The sequence below is a fragment of the Coenobita brevimanus genome, chromosome 21, assembly GCF_032717465.1.
Source record: "Coenobita brevimanus isolate Jiangsu-jjx chromosome 21, ASM3271746v2, whole genome shotgun sequence".
NCBI classification, from domain to species: Eukaryota; Metazoa; Arthropoda; class Malacostraca; order Decapoda; family Coenobitidae; genus Coenobita; species Coenobita brevimanus.
The window spans coordinates 7,013,805-7,034,725 of NC_136974.1; the positions used below are offsets into that span (position 1 = coordinate 7,013,805).

The following is a 20,921-nucleotide window of genomic DNA, read 5'->3' on the forward strand; positions in this document are numbered from 1 at the left end:
CTAAAGGTGAATGTAGGGAAGAGTAAAGTGATGGTCTTTGAGAGAGGTGAAGTTAGTGAATGTACAGCGAGGTTGAGTGGTGAGGAATTGGATAATGTGAGTACGTTTAAGTAATTGGGTAGTGTGATGAGTAAGGATGGAGGTTTGGAGGGTGAAGTGCTTGAAAGGGTACAGCAGAGAAGAAAGGTTGCTGGTTCTTTGAAAGCAGTGATAAGAAACAGGGAAGTGAGCATGGAAGTGAAAAAGTTACTACATGACAGTATTGTGATACCAACTCTAACGTACGGAAGTGAAGCTTGGACATTGTTGGAAGGACACAAGTCAAGAGTGAAAGCAGTGGAAATGAGTTATTTAAGAGGAGCCTGTTTAGTCACTTGGAGAGACAGGCTGACGAATGAGGATATAAAGGAGCATTGTGGTGTTGATGTGGATGTGATAGGAAGCGTTATGAGGAACACACTGAGGTGGTTTGGCCATGTGGAGAGGATGGAGGGTGAAAGACTGACGAAGAGAGTGTATGTGAGTGAGGTGGAGGGGGGAAGAGGGAGGGGGAGGCCGAGGATGAGATGGAGGGATGGGGTGGAGAGGTATATGAGAGAGGGGGGTGTGAGTTGGGAGCAGGGCAGTGAAATGGCGGGGGACAGGGCGACTTGGAGGCGATTTGTTTGTGGCCACCCCAAACGGGATTGAGCCGTCTGGCAATAGATAGATAGATAGACAGACTACTTAAAATGGACGAGAAATCAGAAAGAATTATACTAACTGGGGATTTCAATACAAATATAAATTGGAATACTCTAGATATAATTAGCCAAGAAAGCTGTTGGGACCAAAAGCTCCTGGATCTCGTACAAGAGTTTTTCTTAACACGACATGTGAGGGAAACCACCAGAAAAAGAGGACTTGATGTACCTTCAGTGCTAGATCTAATATTTACTAGGCAAGAAAATGATATTGACAGTTTAATATATCACCCACCACTCGGGAAAAGCGATCATGCAGTACTAAACTATAACTTCAGGATAGCATATGACATAGTAAACAGCAATGACAGTTACAAAGAGAGCCTAAACTATAAAAAGGGAAATTATCAAGACCTAAAGGAGTATTTCTTAGAAGTTGATTGGGAAAATGAGCTTAGAGGACAAGATTTAAATGCTGTATATAAAAAATTTTGTGAATTTTATGAAATAGGAGTCCAGATGTACATCCCACAGCACAAAGAAGCAGATAAGAAAATACAGAAATGGTTCAATACAGAATGTAAAAAATCAAAAGAAAGAAGAGATTTGTTGTGGAATAGATACAGAAGACATGATAGTGAAAGGGCATACAATAATTACAAACAGGCAAGAAACGACTATACAAGAATAAGGAGGGAAGCCCAAAAACAGTTTGAGGAGGATATAATAAATAAAAGTAGTGATCAACCAAAGCTGTTTTGCAGCTATATCAGAAGCAAAACCAAAGTAAAAGATATAATACAATCCATTACGGACGACGGAATCACTTATACACAAGAGAAAGATATTCGTGAAGCACTAAATAAGAATTTCCAATTAGTTTTAACAGAAGAAAAAAATTTTGAGAGGGACTATGTAGACAATGCATGTCCACACATACTACCAGACATACAAATAGCAGAAAAAGTAATACAGGACGAGTTAGGTAGATTAGACAGAGGAAAAGCAAGTGGTCCTAATGAAATTTCATGTTGGGTACTATGAGAATGTGCAAAGGAGTTAAGTAAACCATTATTTTTAATTTTCAAGAAATCCTTGAGTCAGGCTAAACTACCTGATATTTGGAAAAAAGCAAATATTGTCCCCTTATTCAAGAAAGGAAATAGACAAAATCCACTCAACTACCGACCAGTATCACTGACCAGTGTTGTAAGCAAGGTATTAGAAAAGCTTATAAGAAAAGCTTGGGTAAATCATCTAGAAGAACACAGTATGATAACAGAAAGACAGTTTGGTTTCAGAAAAGGAAAATCATGTGTTACTAATCTGTTGAGCTACTATGACAGAGTAACAAACACAATACAGGAAAGGGAAGGATGGGTGGACAGTATCTATTTAGATTTCAAGAAAGCTTTTGACACAGTACCACACCAAAGACTTTTATGGAAACTGTACCATCAAGGAGGAATTCGAGGCAAACTGTTTTGTTGGATGCAAGACTTTCTCATAAAAAGAGAAATGAGAACAGTACTAAGAGAAAACTACTCATCATGGAAAGAAGTGACTAGTGGAGTACCACAGGGTTCAGTGCTGGCACCAATCATGTTTTTAGTGTATATAAATGATATAAACAGTAACACTGGAAATGAGAGCTATCTGATTATGTTTGCAGATGATGCAAAAATACAAAGGAGAATTACTAACACAGACTCTTGTAAAGAGCTACAAGGAGAATTAAATTAACTTCATGAATAGAGTAGTACATGGCAAATGGAATTCAATGTGGACAAGTGTCATGTAATCAAGTTTGGTAAAAGTGGAAAAAGACCTGATTGGGATTATAAGTTAGGAAATAAAACCCTATACACATCAGAAAGAGGGAAAGACCTAGGTGTGTTTATCAATAACAGACTATCTCCGGCTGACCACATCAGCGAGAATGTACGGAACATGTATACACTGCTTGCAAATATGAGAATAGCATTCACATACATAAATGAAGACATGCTAAGAAGGATAATAACATCATTCATTAGACCAACCCTGGAATATGCATCAGTAGTCTGGAGTCCTCATCTCAAAAAGCACATAGACAAGATTGAAAAAGTTCAAAGGGCCGCTACAATATGGATACCAAGCTTAAGGGACATAAGCAACGAAGAAAGACTAAATAAACTGAATCTACCAACACTACAGGAGAGAAGGAAAAGAGGTTACATGATAATGCTATATAAGTGCATATCAGGGAAGGAGAAAATAAACATAAATGATTACTTAAGATATGGAGAAGGATCAGCAAGAGGACACTGCAAAAAACTCTATAAGAAGAGAGGTGATAAAGATGTAAGGAAATTCAGTTTCCAAAACAGAGCAATTGATCAATTGAATGCACTACCGAATGAAATAGTGTGTACCAAAACAATTCACAAATTTAAGGATATGTACGATAAATATGGTTTAAGACACGGGACAGTACGAGCTTGACTCATTCCTGTAAAGATACAGTTAGGTAAGAACAATTAGGTAAGAACACACACACATACAAAGAACAGCAACCAAGATGGTCCCCAGTCTGACAGACCTGTCATACAGAGAGAGGCTGGAAAAACTGGATTTGCCTTCGTTAGAGAAAAGGAGAAAGAGGGGAGACATGATTGCGGTGTTCAGGAACATGGTGGGAGTAGATGAAATTGACAAAGAAGATCTGTTTGTATGGGATAAGAGAGCAACAAGAGGACATGGAATGAAATTGAATAAGTCAAGCTGCTTGAAGGATATCAAGAAATATAGCTTTCCTTACAGAAGTATAGACTTATGGAATAGCCTGGACAAAGAGATCGTCCAGTCTAAAAACTAACGGCCATGCCACGTTGAGTACACCGCTTCCCATCCGATCAGCGAAGTTAAGCAACGTTGGGTCTGGTTAGTACTTGGATGGGTGACCGCCTAGGAACACCAGATGCTGTTGGCATCCCTACGTCAAGTGGGGTTTGTGGAGGATTAGTGCCCCTCCCTGTAAAACAATTAACTCTAAGCCCTTGGCCACCCCATTTGGGATACATGGCGTCTGGCAATGGATGGATGGATGGAGTTTAAAGTTAAATTCGACTTATTGAGAAACAGCGACGGAAACCCACGAGGATAGTACATTCTTTGTATATCACAATTAGGTATATTAGGTAAATACTTAAATATTTGGAACGACTTAGACAAAGTGGTGGTGCATGAGAAAAACATTCATGTGTGTAAAGGTAGACTTGATAAATGTGGATATGGAGACAGGACAACATGAGCATTGCTCAATTCCTGTATACTACAAATAAGTAAATACAAATAGGTAAATACACACACACACACACACTCTGGAAGAGGGGAAAGTGCCACAAGAATGGAAGAGGGCAAATGTGGTACCAATTTATAAGGGAGGAAACAGGGAAGGACCCCCAGAATTATAGACCAGTGTCTCTAACCAGCATGGTCACAAAATTGTGTGAGAGAATCCTGAAAGACAGATGGATAAAATATCTAGAAGAGATGAATATTTTGACATTGTCAATTTGGATTCAGAAGTGGAAGGTCATGTGTTTCTAACTTGTTGAGCTTTTACTCTTGAGCAATTGACGTGGTACAGGAGAGAGATGATTGGGTGGATTGTGTGTACTTAGAGAAGGCCTTTGACAAGGTACCTCATAAGAGACTAATGTGGAAACTTGAATATGTAGGAGGACTGAAGGGGAAACTTCTGGAATGGATGAGAGACTTTTTGAGAGACAGACAAATGAGGACAGTAATAAATGATAGGACATCTGGATGGAGGGAAGTAACAAGTGGAGTCCCTCAAGGCTCAGTGTTGGCGCCAGTAATGTTCATGATTTACGTAAATGATATGGTAGATGGAGTGAACGGTTATGCAAATCTGTTTGCTGATGATGTAAAGATCTTGAGGAAGGTAGAGGTTGAGGAGGATTGTAAAATACTGCAGGAGGATCTGGATAGGATACACGATTGGAGCCGGACGTGGGAAATGAAATTTAATGTAAAGAAATGTAAAATATTGGAAATGGGTAAAAGTGCCAGGAGGCCATCACTGAATTAATTGTTGGGAAATGAATTAATCATAAAAATGAGAGAAGAGAAAGATTTGGGAGTGCTGGTCCAAGATAGTTTGTCACCAGAAAAGCACATTAACAAGATAGTTGGAGAGACTTATAAACTCTTGACTAACATAAGTGTAGCATTTCATTATATGGATGAGGAGATGATGAAAAAATTGATAGTGGCCATGATCCGCCCCAGGTTACAATATGCAGCGGTAGTGTGGTCCCCACACAAAAAGAAAGATATAAACAAGGTTGAGAGAATAGAAAGAACAGCAACCAAGATGGTCCCCAGTCTGGCAGACCTGTCATACTGAGAGAGGCTGGAAAAGCTGGAGTTGCCTTCCTTAGAGGAGAGGAGAAAGAGGGGAGACATGATTGCAGTGTTCAGGACCGTGGTGGGAGTAGATAAAATCGACAAAGAAGATCTGTTTGTATGGGATAAGAGAGCAACAAGAGGACACAGAATAAAATTGAAAAAGTCGAGCTGCTGGAAGGATATCAAGAAATATAGCTTTCCATACAGAAGTATAGACTTATGGAATAGCCTGGACAAAGTGATCGTCCAGTCTAGAAACTTAAACGAGTTTAAAGCTAAATTTGACTTACTGAGAAACAGCGACAGAAACCCACGAGCATAGCACATCCTGTGTATATCACAATTAGGTATGTTAGGTAAATACATAAGTATTTGGAACGACTTAGACAAAGAGGTGGTGCATGAGAAAAACATTCATGTGTGTAAAGGTAGACTTGATAAATGTGGATTTGGAGACAGGACAACACGAGCATTGCTCAATTCCTGTATACTACAAATAGGTAAATACAAATAGGTAAATACACACACACACACACACACACACACACACACACACACACACACACGGAGGTGGACGTCTGTACCGGCGCTCCATACAAGCTCAACACGGCCAGAGGCATTACCTAAATAAGTATCTTTGAATGAGTCAAGCTCTGTACCAGGTTAGACTAAATGATTTTTCATTATTAAAAGGAAAAGAAATAATAAGTTTAAATAAGACTTTCAAACAACAAAGAACCACGATGCGTTGAGTCAGCTGGGTTTGTTTATACTACAGAAAGACGGGGAAAGCGTGCACACTGTAAGTACACACTCTGTTCATTTAGTATTACAAAATGGATACATACTTCAGTAAAACAAATTTGGAAAAGAAAAGGGATAAAAGTAAAAAGCAAAATGATGATTTCTACCAAGAACTAGTTGAAGTGGAGACTCACAATAGACTGGTTGAACGTGTACACAAACTAGAAATGGCTTTCAAAAATGAAATTGATGAAATAAAGAAGCAAATGCACTTGCAAAAGGAAGAGATAGAAAAACTGGGAAGGGAGGCCAATAAGAAAGACACAACCATCAGTGAACTAACAGTGGAATTGAATACCCTTAGGAAGAAAGTGAGTGAAATGGGAAGTACAGTAGTTAATCACGAGAGTGTTATGGAAGAGTTAAAAAATGACACAGAGACAATTAGACAAGCAAGCAGTCTTATGGACCAGAGCAGTGATATTGAGGAGAAGATAACACAGGTGAATGAAGCTGTGCAAAGCTACAAAAATGATGTAGAAATCACGTATGCTGAAATGGTGAAAATAAAGAAAGACTTAGAAACAAGGATGGAGGAAAAGAACATTAAAAAGGAAGTGAAAAGAATAATCCAAAACAATCCAAAGTTAGTCAGAGATTCAGTAGAAATAAATAAATCAATAGTAATCACTGGTATAGAAGAGGAAGAAATTAAAAACAAAATCACTAGAGACAAAAAGGAGATGGCAAATGTAATGAGCTTACTGACAGAAGTATCAGAGGAAATCTGTAGTAAAGACATAGAGGAACACAAAAGGTTAGGGAAATACGAGAAAAGCAAGACAAGACCTCTAAAGGTGACTTTCCAGAGTGTAAACACTGTGGAAGAGATACTAAAAAATGCAAAGAATCTTATGGAAAAAGAGGAGTTCAAAAATGTATGGATAAAAAGATGTCTAACACAAGAGGAACTGGAATTACTGACAGAGAAAAGGGAGGAAGCAAAAACAAAAAATGAGGGAAGATCAGAAGAGGACAAGAAGAAATATTTTTACAAAGTAATAGGATTGCAGGTACGAAAGTGGTACACAAACAGGATGGAAGAAAAAGGAGGAAGTTAGTAGAACCATGTCATGACAAGTATATAAACAAGATGATAAAGTTGATGTACTCAAATGTGGATGGAATGGTATCTAAATTACTAGAGATGAATGATTATGTCAGAGAAAATGAACCACAAATAATATGCCTAACTGAGAGAAAATTAACACCAAGGATATCCAATGACATACTAAACTTAGAGGAATACAATATATGGAGAAGAGACAGAAATTTAAAAAAAGGAGGAGGAATTATAATATTAACTAAGAAAAATCTAAAAGTCAAGGAAATAAACCTAGATATACCATCACAAGTAGAACTGATTGCAGTAGAGATCAACACATCTGAAGGTAAAGTAATTGTAGCCAATTTGTATATGCCACCCAGATCAAACACATGGGAAAGAGACGAATATGAGGACCTGGCAGAGAGTACAATTCAGAGTATAAGATCCTTGCTACATAAAATGGAAGAGAAATCAGAAAGAATTATACTAACTGGGGATTTCCATACAAATATAAATTGGAATACTCTAGATATAAATAGCCAAGAAAGCTGTTGGGACCAAAAGCTCCTGGATCTCGTGCAAGAATTTTTCTTAACGCAACACGTGAGGGAAACCACTAGAAAAAGAGGACTTGATGTACCTTCAGTGCTAGATCTAATATTTACTAGGCAAGAAAATGATATTGACAGTTTAATATATCACCCTCCACTCGGCAAAAGCGATCATGCAGTACTAAATTATAACTTTAGGATAGCATATGACATAGTAAACAGCACTGACAGTTACAAAAAGAGACTAAACTATAAAAAGGGAAATTATCAAGACCTAAAGAAGTATTTCTTAGAAGTTGATTGGGAAAGTGAGCTTAGAGGACAAGATTTAAATGCTGTATATAAAAAATTTTGTGAATTTTATGAAATAGGAGTCCAGAAGTACATCCCACAGCACAAAGAAGCAGATAAGAAAATACAGAAATGGTTCAATACAGAATGTAAAAAATCAAAAGAAAGAAGAGATTTGTTGTGGAATAGATACAGAAGACACAATAGTGAAAGGTCGTATAATAATTACAAACAGGCAAGAAACGACTATACAAGAATAAGGAGGGAAGCCCAAAAACAGTTTGAGGAGGATATAATAAATAAAAGTAGTGATCAACCAAAGCTGTTTTACAGCTATATCAGAAGCAAAACCAAAGTAAAAGATATAATACAATCCATCACGGACGAGGGAATCACTCATACACAAGAGAAAGATATTTGTGAAGAACTAAATAAGAATTTCCAATTAGTTTTTACAGAAGAAAAAAATTTTGAGAGGGACTATGTGGAACACGCATGTCCACACATACTACCAGATATACAAATAGCAGAAAAAGTAATACAAGAGGAGTTAAGTAGATTAGACAGAGGAAAAGCAAGTGGTCCTGATGAAATTTCATGTTGGGTGTTATGAGAATGTGCAAAGGAGTTAAGTAAACCATTATTTTTAATTTTCAAGAAATCCTTGAGTCAAGGGAAACTACCTGATATTTGGAAAAAAGCAAATATAGTCCCCTTATTCAAGAAAGGAAATAGACAAAATCCTCTCAACTACCGACCAGTATCACTGACTAGTGTTGTAAGCAAGGTATTAGAAAAACTTATAAGAAAAGCTTGGGTAAATCATCTAGAAGAACACAGTATGATAACAGAAAGACAGTTTGGTTTCAGAAAAGGAAAATCATGTGTTACTAATCTGTTGAGCTACTATGACAGAGTAACAAACACAATACAGGAAAGGGAAGGATGGGTGGACAGTATCTATTTAGATTTCAAGAAAGCTTTTGACACAGTACCACACCAAAGACTTTTATGGAAACTGTACCATCAAGGAGGAATTCGAGGCAAACTGTTTTGTTGGATGCAAGACTTTCTCATAAAAAGAGAAATGAGGACATTACTAAGAGGAAACTACTCATCATGGAAAGAAGTGACTAGTGAAGTACCACAGGGTTCGGTGCTGGCACCAATCATGTTTCTAGTGTACATAAATGATATAAACAGTAACACTGGAAATGAGAGCTATCTGAATATGTTTGCAGATGATGCAAAAATACAAAGGAGAATTACTAGCACAGACTCTTGTAGGGAGCTACAAGAAGAATTAAATAAACTTCATGAATGGAGTAGTACATGGCAAATGGAATTCAATGTGGACAAGTGTCATGTAATCAAGTTTGGTAAAAGTGGAAAAAGACCTGATTGGGATTATAAGTTAGGAAATAAAACCCTATACACATCAGAAAGAGAGAAAGACCTAGGTGTGATTATCAATAACAGACTATCTCCGGCTGACCACATCAGCGAGAAGGTACGGAACATGTATACACTGCTTGCAAATATGAGAATAGCATTCACATACATAAATGAAGACATGCTAAGAAGGATAATAACATCATTCATTAGACCAACCCTGGAATATGCATCAGTAGTCCGGAGTCCTTATCTCAAAAAGCACATAGACAAGATTGAAAAAGTTCAAAGGGCCGCTACAATATGGATACCAAGCTTAAGGGACCTAAGCTACGAAGAAAGACTAAATAAACTGAATCTACCAACACTACAGGAGAGAAGGAAAAGAGGTGACATGATAATGCTATATAAGTGCATATCAGGAAAGGAGAAAATAGACATAAATGATTACTTAACATATGGAGAAGGATCAGCAAGAGGACACTGCAAAAAACTGCATAAGAAGAGAGGTGATAAAGACATAAGGAAATTCAGTTTCTCAAACAGAGCAATTGATCAATGGAATGCACTACCGAATGAAATAGTGTGTGCCAAAACAATTCACAAATTTAAGGATATTTACGATAAATATGGTCTAAGACATGGAACAATACGAGCTTGACTCATTCCTGTAAAGATACAATTGGGTAAGGTAGGTAAGAACACACACACACACACACACACACACACACACACACACACACACACAGAGTAATACCCCGGTTTGACGATGTAATTGGTTAGGTAAAACCCCATTGTTAAGCAGGGTATCATATATTGTGGTAGTTTTAACATGTAAGGTAATGATGTGCATTCATCAGCCTTGGGTTTCCTACCCAACCAAGTCCAAAACCCACCCATACACAGGTGACATGGGAGACGGAGATCGGCTGGAGGTTAGGTCTAGCACTACTGGCCAAGCACATCCTCGGTGAGGGGGAGACCCTGGGTGGTTCTCTGCTGGTCGATGGTTTGGGAGATCCACTGCTGGTTGAAAGTTGGGAAGATGCTCTGCTGGTTGATGGCAGGGGAGATGCTCTGCTGGTTAACCCTTAAACCGCGGGCTTGTTTTGCTTTGACTTGCGGCTCTCGCGGGCATATTCGCGCTCCGACAGACTCCCTAAAAATATTCGCCAAAAATCAGTTATTAGTCCTAGAATATTAAAATCGCATATACTTATGGCACATTCCTTCATCTTTCTCCTTGGGTGTTTGTTGAGCCTTCATCGAGTACCGTAGGACTTGTGGAGACCTCTGAAGTTGGGTAATGAAGTCTCCACTTTACACTTCCCGACATCTCATAATATGATTACCTCAGCCTGATATTATCACTAGAAACACTAATCTATGATTTCGTTTTCTTTTTTTGTTTTTAAAGGCTCCAACATGCTTGCATGTGTTGGCCTTGGTCACCTAATGGCGGCTCTCCACGCTGCACGATCCATTGCAGCCTCCCTGTTCAGTCCCTTAACCCTAAGGTCACACTTAATGACCTCATCCCATGTCTTTCTCGGTCTACCCCTCATAACCCCACCCCCAGTATTAACACTTCTCACCTTCCTCACCCAATTATCATCCCCCATCCTCTCCACATGTCCAAACCACCTCAATCTACCTCTCCTCATCATAACACCAATACACTCCAGTCACATCCTACCTCTCAACTCTTCCATTGTAAACCCAGCCCCTCCAGGCCTTGGACGTAGGGACGCACTGCACATCCCCCTAATCATTGTCATTTCTGTACGTCTGAGCCGGCGAATATCTTCCTTCTTCACTGCCCAGGTCTCACTGCCATACAGCATTACACTCCTAACACATGCTGCATACAAAGACCCCTTAGCACGTAAACCCTCTCAATGTCAGCAGAGGCAAGAGCTCCCTGAACTTCTTCCAACCACTTCTCACCCTAGCCACAGAGCTAGCTCCAGCCCCACCTCCAGCACACAACATGTCTCCCAAATAACAAAACTCTTCCACACACTCAAGAGATTCACCTGCAAGTTCAATCCTTTCACGTCTGACAATCTCCACCTGCTCATCCCGGCATGCCGTACACATGAAATCAGCATTATCTCGCAGTCTACCTCTGATACTACTACATCTCTTATGCACCCAATTATCACACACACCGCACAAGATGGAATTATTTCCCACGCCCTTGTGGCAAACTGCACATGGCCACTCTCCCTCGTCTTTGACAGTACCGCCACCAACCCTAGATATCAAATAGTTTGGAATCCATACTCCCCCAAAAAAAACACTGTGAAAGTAATGAAAATTACGTGGGCGTATGACCATCCCACTTCCGATCGTTCGCCGCTAGTGTTGTCTATTATTCATAAAAACACTCACAGTTTATATTTCTGTTAGTATATAACATTTATATATATCTACAGTCTTTATCCATAAGTTTCCTTCAGTAATAGTAGTTTATTGTCACTGTAGGGATTCAATTTCTTTCAGTAAAAAACGTAGCAGTCACTTTCTCGTCCTGTATACTAGCATTGAGAGTGAAAGTCACTTTCACCTTCACTCTCATAACTCATGGTATTCATACATGCTAGAGTGAAACTTTCACTTTCATTACTCCTAGAATATATACTCGTATTCGTATAATACCACTCATTTACATTTCTATTTACGTTCTCTATTTTATTTACATTATTTACATTTCTGTTTTATTTACGCTGTGTTATGCACTGTCACTTGAAGTACCGTATTTCGTGGCATGTAAGACGCAGCATTGTGAAAGAGGCACCCTAATTCTGGCAGGGCAGTTCTGTGAAAAAAAAAATTGCCCCCACCAAGACTGCAGTAAGGTTTCTTGATAAGAGCCATTACCACACAGATACACACTCACCTTTCAGAATATACAAATAGCAGAAAAAGTAATATAGGACGAGTTAAGTAGATTAGACAGAGGAAAAGCAAGTGGTCCTGATGAAATTTCATGTTGGGTATTACGAGAATGTGCAAAAGAGTTAAGTAAACCATTATTTTTAATTTTCAAGAAATCCTTGAGTCAGGCTAAACTACCTGATATTTGGAAAAAAGCAAATATTGTCCCCTTATTCAAGAGAGGAAATAGACAAAATCCACTCAACTACCGACCAGTATCACTGACCAGTGTTGTAAGCAAGATATTAGAAAATCTTATAAGAAAAGCTTGGGTAAATCATCTAGAAGAACACAGTATGATAACAGAAAGACAGTTTGGTTTCAGAAAAAGAAAATCATGTGTTACTAATCTGTTGAGCTACTATGACAGAGTAACAAACACAATACAGGAAAGGGAAGGATAGGTGGACAGTATCTATTTAGATTTCAAGAAAGCTTTTGACACAGTGCCACACCAAAGACTTTTATGGAAACTGTACCATCAAGGAGGAATTCGAGGCAAACTGTTTTGTTGGATGCAAGACTTTCTCATAAAAAGAGAAATGAGAACAGTACTAAGAGAAAACTACTCATCATGGAAAGAAGTGACTAGTGGAGTACCACAGGGTTCAGTGCTGGCACCAATCATGTTTTTAGTGTATATAAATGATATAAACAGTAACACTGGAAATGAGAGCTATCTGAATATGTTTGCAGATGATGCAAAAATACAAAGGAGAATTACTAACACAGACTCTTGTAAAGAGCTACAAGAAGAATTAAATAAACTTCATGAATGGAGTAGTACATGGCAAATGGAATTCAATGTGGACAAGTGTCATGTAATCAAGTTTGGTAAAAGTGGAAAAAGACCTGATTGGGATTATAAGTTAGGAAATAAAACCCTATACACATCAGAAAGAGAGAAAGACCTAGGTGTGATTATCAATAACAGACTATCTCCGGCTGACCACATCAGCGAGAATGTACGGAACATGTATACACTGCTTGCAAATATGAGAATAGCATTCACATACATAAATGAAGACATGCTAAGAAGGATAATAACATCATTCATTAGACCAACCCTGGAATATGCATCAGTAGTCTGGAGTCCTCATCTCAAAAAGCATATAGACAAGATTGAAAAAGTTCAAAGGGCCGCTACAATATGGATACCAAGCTTAAGGGACCTAAGCTACGAAGAAAGACTAAATAAACTGAATCTACCAACACTACAGGAGAGAAGGAAAAGAGGTGACATGATAATGCTTTATAAGTGCATATCAGGGAAGGAGAAAATAGACATAAATGATTACTTAACATATGGAGATGCATCAGCAAGAGGACACCGCAAAAAACTTCATAAGAAGAGAGAGGATAAAGACGTAAGGAAATTCAGTTTCCTAAACAGAGCAATTGATCAATGGAATGCACTACCGAATGAAATAGTGTGTGCCAAAACAATTCACAAATTTAAGGATATGTACGATAAACATGGTTTAAGACACGGGACAGTACGAGCTTGACTCATTCCCGTAAAGATACAATTAGGTAAGAACACACACACACGAAATACTTCTGCTCGTGTGAGCATTCAGTTTCACATTCTTTGTTCTTCTTCCTGATAGTCTTATGTTTGTCGGATTATTTCTGGAAGGTAAACCTTTCATACTAAATCTGTTTCCCTCGTCATTTTAAGTTGTATTCCGGTGTCAACTTGTTTGACACAGCAGGGTTACGGCGAAATTAGGGCCTGTCCTAACCTAAGTGTTTAACCCCTTAACCGCGGGGCGTCACTTTCGTGACGCTTGGGAGCAAGGGATCATACCGCGGGGCGTCGCTTTTGTGATTCTGTGTTATTTGGAATTCACCCGGGCTTCCAAGTGGGGGCTTGTATCATCTATTAGTACTGCCAATGTCCAACACTAGTCAGCACTCCTAATCTCATCTGTACTCCCATCCATTGTTGACAATTTAGCCATTTCTCCCCATTCTTGACTCCCCTCCCTACCCCCCCTCCATTACCCTATCCTCTCGCCTGCCCGGCCATGCTGCGCTAAGTAAATCTTCCCTGGAATTTTTCACTGATTTCATCCATTGAAATAAGCCCTATGTCGTATTCTTATACCAAATAATATATACAAGAAGGAAATAAGGTAAGTGAGAGTGCCATACACCTGGAATTGGCTAATTATCACCTGACAACATCTCACGTGCACTCGTTCGCTAATTTTTGCTGTTTTTTTCCCCTTGAAATATGCCGTATAATCTATTTTCGTAATAAATATACATGTAAGGAGGGAAGGGAGAAGCCTAAGTGATATTTACATTCACCTGGAACTATAGTGTTCCTCCTCGTAACATAGGGTTTGGGTGGAGTCACCCCCTCCCTACACTATTGCCATGTTTCCTAACCCTACGATGTATAACGCCTGTGGTTTGTGTAGTAGGAATGATACATAAACATAACTCATACTAATATAACTGTAATGAAAGTGCTGACATGTATCAAGGAAGAATAAAACTATTCTGCATACTATATTATACGATAATAGAGAAACGTGGCATAAAAATTTGGCAGTGTTGCTCTAAAAATATTCTAATTATTATTTACTTCCCCAACACTTCTAACATTGCTAATTAATTTAGCAAGTATAATTGCAAGAAAATTTGAAGGGATAAAAGTGGGAAGAGGCGATCCTTTCATAATTAAAATAAATATATCAAACAGCTCTGGGGTGGCAGCACTCACGCGACACGTGTTTGTGTGTACGCTGTGGGAGGTCACCAACCCCCTACAGGATTTAGGCCTATTGGGGAAACCTCTTTAAAAAAAACGCGCCGTGACTTTTACCTCAAGGGTGGTGCGGAAATAAAGTCAAAATTATAATCCATACATAAAAATGGAAGTAAAAAACCATGGATGACACATAACAAAATCTAGCGAGAGAGAGAGAGAGAGAGAGAGAGAGAGAGAAATAATAATAATAATAATAATAATAATAAAACTTTATTTCCACTAAACAGTGGGTATTCTTATACATTATACAGTAGTACAGCATACAGTATGAAAGTTCTATACACAATATAATACAAGTTGATACATATGGTGGAGAATAGTGACAGAGGTAAATTGTTTTAAAAGGTGTGGGGACACTTAGGTTAAAAATAGATCAATTAAGGGATTTAGGAACGAAGGCAGTGGGAAGGATTAAGACAGATGGGATTGTAAGATTAGGGAGTTTGAGCAATAGGGTAGAATGTATGCTCTCAATAAAAGTATAGCAATTATCAACGGCTAATTATTATACAGGTGTTGATGGTGGGGGTCTATATTTATAGGAGGTGTTGGTGGTGGAGGTATAGCGGGTGTTGTTGATGGGGGTGTTGTTGGGGGTAGGGGTATAGGGGGTGTTGGTGGCAGGGGTATAGGGGGTATTAGAAAAACGGAGATCACAAGAGGGAAACAGTGTCAAGGTCATCGCTGATGGAGAGGTCAGCTCGGAAACGTGGCAACAGTGCAGGGAGGGGGTGACTCCACCAAAACCCTACGTTTCGATCTGTCAGACTATACCTAATTTATAATGTATTGTCTAGATTTCCTGCCAATCATATCAGTGCTACACAAAGCTGTTTCAAGATTTAACATTGGTAGCTCTGATTATACATCTCCTAAGTAGGCCTCTAATCTATTTTCGTAATAAATATACATGTAAGGAGGGAAGGGAGAAGCCTAAGTGATATTTACATTCACCTGGAACTACCAAATTTATAATGTATTGTCTAGATTTCCTGCCAATCATATCAGTGCTAGACTTAGCTGTTTCAAGAACCAATATTGGTAACTCTGAATAACCCCTAAACAGGCCTCCAGGCTGGCCCTGCGTTATCAGTTTACTCTCATCATCCGAAGTGAGGGGACGTATGTTTCTTCTTGCTGACTTCAAGGCCTTTTTTCACCCCCATGCAAATGGCTCTGTGACCTTTACCCCCTACTAAACCTCGTGTGGAAAGAGGTAAAGGGCTGACAATTGATAAAAGAGTGACTACGATCTTTCTATTGAGTAAAACAGTGCAAGTGGAATTGTAAATAATCTGTAAATAATGTGTAAACAGCAAGTGAAAGTAATGAATGTAAATATACGTGAACAATGGAAAATAGTTTTATAAGTTATTTCTAGTGACAGTGCACAACACAGTGTAAATAAAATAGAAATGTAAATAACGTAAATAAAATAGAGAACGTAAATAGAAATGTAAATGAGTAGTATTATAAGAATACGAGTATATACCCTAGGAGTAATGAAAGTGAAAGTTTCACTCTAGCATGTCTGAATGCTATGAGTTATGAGAGTGAAGATGAAAGTGACATTCACTCTCAATGCCAGTATACAGGACGAGAAAGTGAATGCTACGTATTTTACTGAAAGAAATTGAATCCCTACAGTGACAATAAACTAATACTACTGAAGGAAACTTATGGATAAAGACTGTAGATATATATAAGTGTTATATAGTAATAGAAATATAAAGTGTGAGGGGTTTTATGAATAATAAATGACAGAGTAACAAAAGCGAACTAGTGCCAGTGCGACGATCAGACGCGCTCGTAATTTCCATTGCTTTCACAGTGTTTTTTTTTTGAGTATGGATCCCAAACTACTTGAAAATTGTAGAATAGTGTTTATAGTGTTTGTATCTGGCTGTGGTAATCATATTACGGGTTGTCGGGAAGTGTAAAGTGGAGACTTCGTTACCCTACTTTGGAGGTCTCCACAAGTCCTACGGTAACCGACGAAGGCTCAACAATCATTCCAGGAGAAAGCTGAAGGTATGTGCCATAAGCATATTTAATTTTATTATTCTAGGACTAATAACTGATTTTTGGCAAATATTTTTTGAGAGTCTGTCGGAGCCCAAATAACCCCGGGCACACGCAAGTCATTGGTAAACAAGCCCGCGGTGTAGGGGTTAAACTCGACCTAACCTAGCTTAACTATACCTTATAATTTAACCTAACCTAACATAGTATCCAGTTGGGAATTTGGGAGACAAAAATCACCTTTGAGTACATCAAGACAATCATGTTATGGCTTAAGGAACGTGATGATAAAAAGTGGGAAATTTTTCAGCAGGAAAAGGTAATTTACCACCCTGAAAATAGTCAGAAAAATACAGAAAACAAACTGGAGGAATATGAACTTAATTGGTAAGGTTCTTCCACTGCTTTAAGCGTAAAAAAAAAAAAAAAAAAAAAAAAAAAAAAGCATAAAAGAAAGCACCATCATAATGATTTGGAAGGACCGGGAGAAGATAAAGATCGTGCGTAGGAAGTGATGCAATCCTGGCAGCTGTGAAGGTTTATATGTCGTCCTGAAACTGACTGAGAAGCTTATAGGGCGTTATGTGGAGCGTCAGAGAAAGCAAACTCTCACTTTTACCCCTTTTTACCATCTTATCTCCTCGTATTTACCTCCACCTATATGCACCACCAGGTAAAACACTGAAAGAGATATAACTTGTAATTAAAAACATCACTGGTATTAAAAATGGCATTAACAAAAACAGAAGTTGGACTGGGTCAACACCATCTCCATGAGTACCCTTTTGTTGATACGTAGCTCCACGGTATTTTACTCCTGCCCCCCAACCCCAAAGTTGTTGTCAAAGTTTCGCCTTCTCATATCATGTGGCCTTCGGGAGAGACGTTAGGCTGTATAGTTTGACTAAAATTTACGGGTCTGGATGCTTTAGGGAACAAAATGGAGCGAAAATGTTTGCAAACCAGAAAAAAGGTACTCTTTCATCCATGTGTTCTCCTGAGTTAGCGTTCCGTTTCACATTCTTCGTTCGGTATCGCTCTTCCCAACACATTACTCTTCGTTCGGTATCGCTCTTCCCAACACATTTCGAACTAATTGAGCAGTTTAGCCATATGTTTAGTTTATCAGAAATGCGTTGGGAAGCGCGATATCAAACTAAAAATTTGAAACTGAACGCTAACTCACGAGAACACACGGATGAAAGTAACTTTCTCTTATTAGCACAAATTTTCGTTCTATTTCGTACTCTAAAACTGCCAGACTCATAAATTTTTGTCTAACCATATGGCCTAAGGTCTCTCCTGAAAGCCACATGGTATGAGAGAAGGCGAAACTTTGACGACAACATTAGGGTTGGGGGATGGGAGGAAAATACTGGGAGCTACGTATCAACAAAAGGGTACCCATCCCAACTTTTATTTTTGTTAATGCTATTTTTAATACCATTGATGTTTTTAATTACAACAGTTATATCTCTTTCAATGTTTTACCTGATGGTGGGTGCAAATGGGGGTAATTTACGTGGGGTTAGGTGGTAAGAAGGGGTAAAAGTGAAAGTTTTGGAAAGTTGCCAGAACAAATTGTACCATTATACATGTAAACATATTGTCTGAGTGACGCGGGTTTGGATACCACGGTCCTTGTCCAGTCCCTATTGCCCGCGGTACTCAAGGTTTGAGTGTATATATATATATATGTACAGTACCCTCGCGTCCAACACGCGTTAGTCCAGCACGATTCGGGTCCAGCACGGAGAGCAATTAATTAGTATTATTTAATACGATTTAACCCTTTAAGTCCGGGTCGGGTCTTAAGACGGGTTCTTTTGATGGATTCCGGGTCGGGACTTTTGAGTAAAAGAGCCTCAGGCAACGGGTGGCATCGTTTGATACCCACCCCTGGTCCAACACGGTTGCACTCACTGGACATTCCCATGATGATGATAGCCATATGAAACAAACCTTCTGATCAAATGTACCGGGTTTTAGGGTGGATTTTTTTTTATTTTCGCATTTTATGCTCAAATAATTACCTAAAAATGACTCATAAACCATAAGATAATTTTCTACAAACAAATATATGCCTAAAATCCTTCAAAAATATGCTGTAATAACAGTACATGTGACCGATTTTTTCACGTCTGCAACGCGCGGAGGTTAGGCAGCGCGATTGTGCGTAGCGTGGAGTTAGAGGGAAGTCTTCACTTTTCGCCCTCAGCACAGTATTCAGATGAGATGGCAGAACCGGACAGCAATTTGCAGAACTCTGAAGTGACTAGTAGACTTGATGAAGAGAGGGAAGTGCATGACATCACCGATTTTGAAGGCTGTGCCGACAGTGATACACAAACTCCGTCAACCTCAGGGGTATCAGTGAGTAGTGCTGGCGTGAAACGTAAGTTATCGCCAGGTTTGGAGTACGATAGTGATGACCAGGAGAGTGGTAGTGACAGTGAGGGGATGGCACAGGAGAGTGGTAGTGACAGTGAGGGGATGGCAGACAGTGACAGTGATGGATTGTATTCCCGTGAGTGACGAGAGCCTGACACTGATGATTCAGACCTAATATGATGAATAAATGATCCCAGGGTCAGTTTTGAAACCCTTCTCATCAGGCCTGTGGTATTGGTAGTGCTGGTGGATCTGGGTTTATCTGGGCAAATGGTGATAGATTCATACCAAATTGCTATAGATTTGATGCAACTCACAGTGGAGTGACAAGGGCTGCTGGAGTAGACAAAGGATTACAGAGTTCTGAAATGGAGTATTTTCTCCTGTTTTTTGATGGTGAAGTGATTCTTGATTATTTGGTACAAGAAATAAGTTTTTCTAATAAGAAAAGAATGTTCTGATTCAAACTATAAGAAGAAGAAAAGTTTTGTTGAATGAGAGGAAATAAGTTCTGTTCTAATTACTGGTAGCATTAGTAAAGTTCAGAAGTTGAAATTACAATTTTTTGAATATGGAAACAAGTTCTGTTTTGAAAATAATTGTACACAGAAGCAAGAAATAAGTTTTTCTAATAAGGAAAGAATGTTCTGTTCAAGCTATAAGTGAAAACACCAGATAGAAAAAAGTTGTTTGTTTACTTTCTGCGGCATCCTCATGGATTACCCATACTGCATTCATCAGCTTCATCAGCTGTAATTTCAGTAATGGGTAGGTAAAATATATTTATTTTATTATTTTTATTGATATATTTCATCATTATCCATCATCCCAAACACATAAATCATAAAAATATGACATGTCAAATTTCCCGAAACTTTTGCCTCCCGGGGCATGTCTGCGGATTCTGAATTGCCTCACAGAGGGGTTAATTACTGCAACACGAGTGTGTTAGCATAACACGCACAGAGCTCCGAGAAGTGGGCGAAATCCGCAGAGTTCACTCTAGCACGATCACCCCTGGTCCAACACGGTCATACTGGACATTCCCATGATGATGATAGCCAATGAAAAACTTCTGATCAAGTAGCCTTCCCCGCCCGCTATTGTGACATGATCGTGATGCCGCCCAATTAAAAACGCTTCTGGTGTCACGTGATGTTTTGTTTACATTTCTCCTGCCACAGCGCCACTCAGTCGCATAATTGCATTGGAAGGTGCTTTTTTCTTGCTGCATTTTCTGCCCTTGTTACTGCATTTTACCCTGCTCACGATGCCTAGGAAGCCTTCTGAGAACCCCAAGAAGCGTCGGCACCTCCCTCAGGCCACCAAGCTAGAAAGCATCAAGAGGAAGAAGAAAGGGGAGAGGAAAGTTGACATTGCCAAGGCCTACGAGATGAATGAAGCCAACGTGATCGTAATAAAAAACTTAAGACAAGATCCTGGCAGCCGAAGGCTATCACACGGCACTTTATACTAGGTTTGCCGAGGATACGATGGTAAATCGGAACAGTAACGTGGTAAAATTGGCGATAATGCCACGGGCATTTGGAATTAATCTGGATGGATTCCTGCCGAGCATACGATGGGGAAAACAGTGTGAC

General features: G+C 39.0%; 1 protein-coding gene and 1 non-coding gene across 2 annotated transcripts in view; both read left to right on the top strand.

Annotated features, from left to right (window-relative positions):
- The window catches only part of LOC145392190 (transmembrane 9 superfamily member 1-like), a 538,883-nt gene that overhangs the window by 121,529 nt on the left and 396,433 nt on the right, over positions 1-20,921 (top strand). The window lies entirely within an intron of this gene.
- On the top strand, positions 3,536-3,654 carry LOC145392287 (5S ribosomal RNA). The gene has a single exon (XR_013895959.1). It is a non-coding gene; the product is annotated as a 5S ribosomal RNA (ribosomal RNA).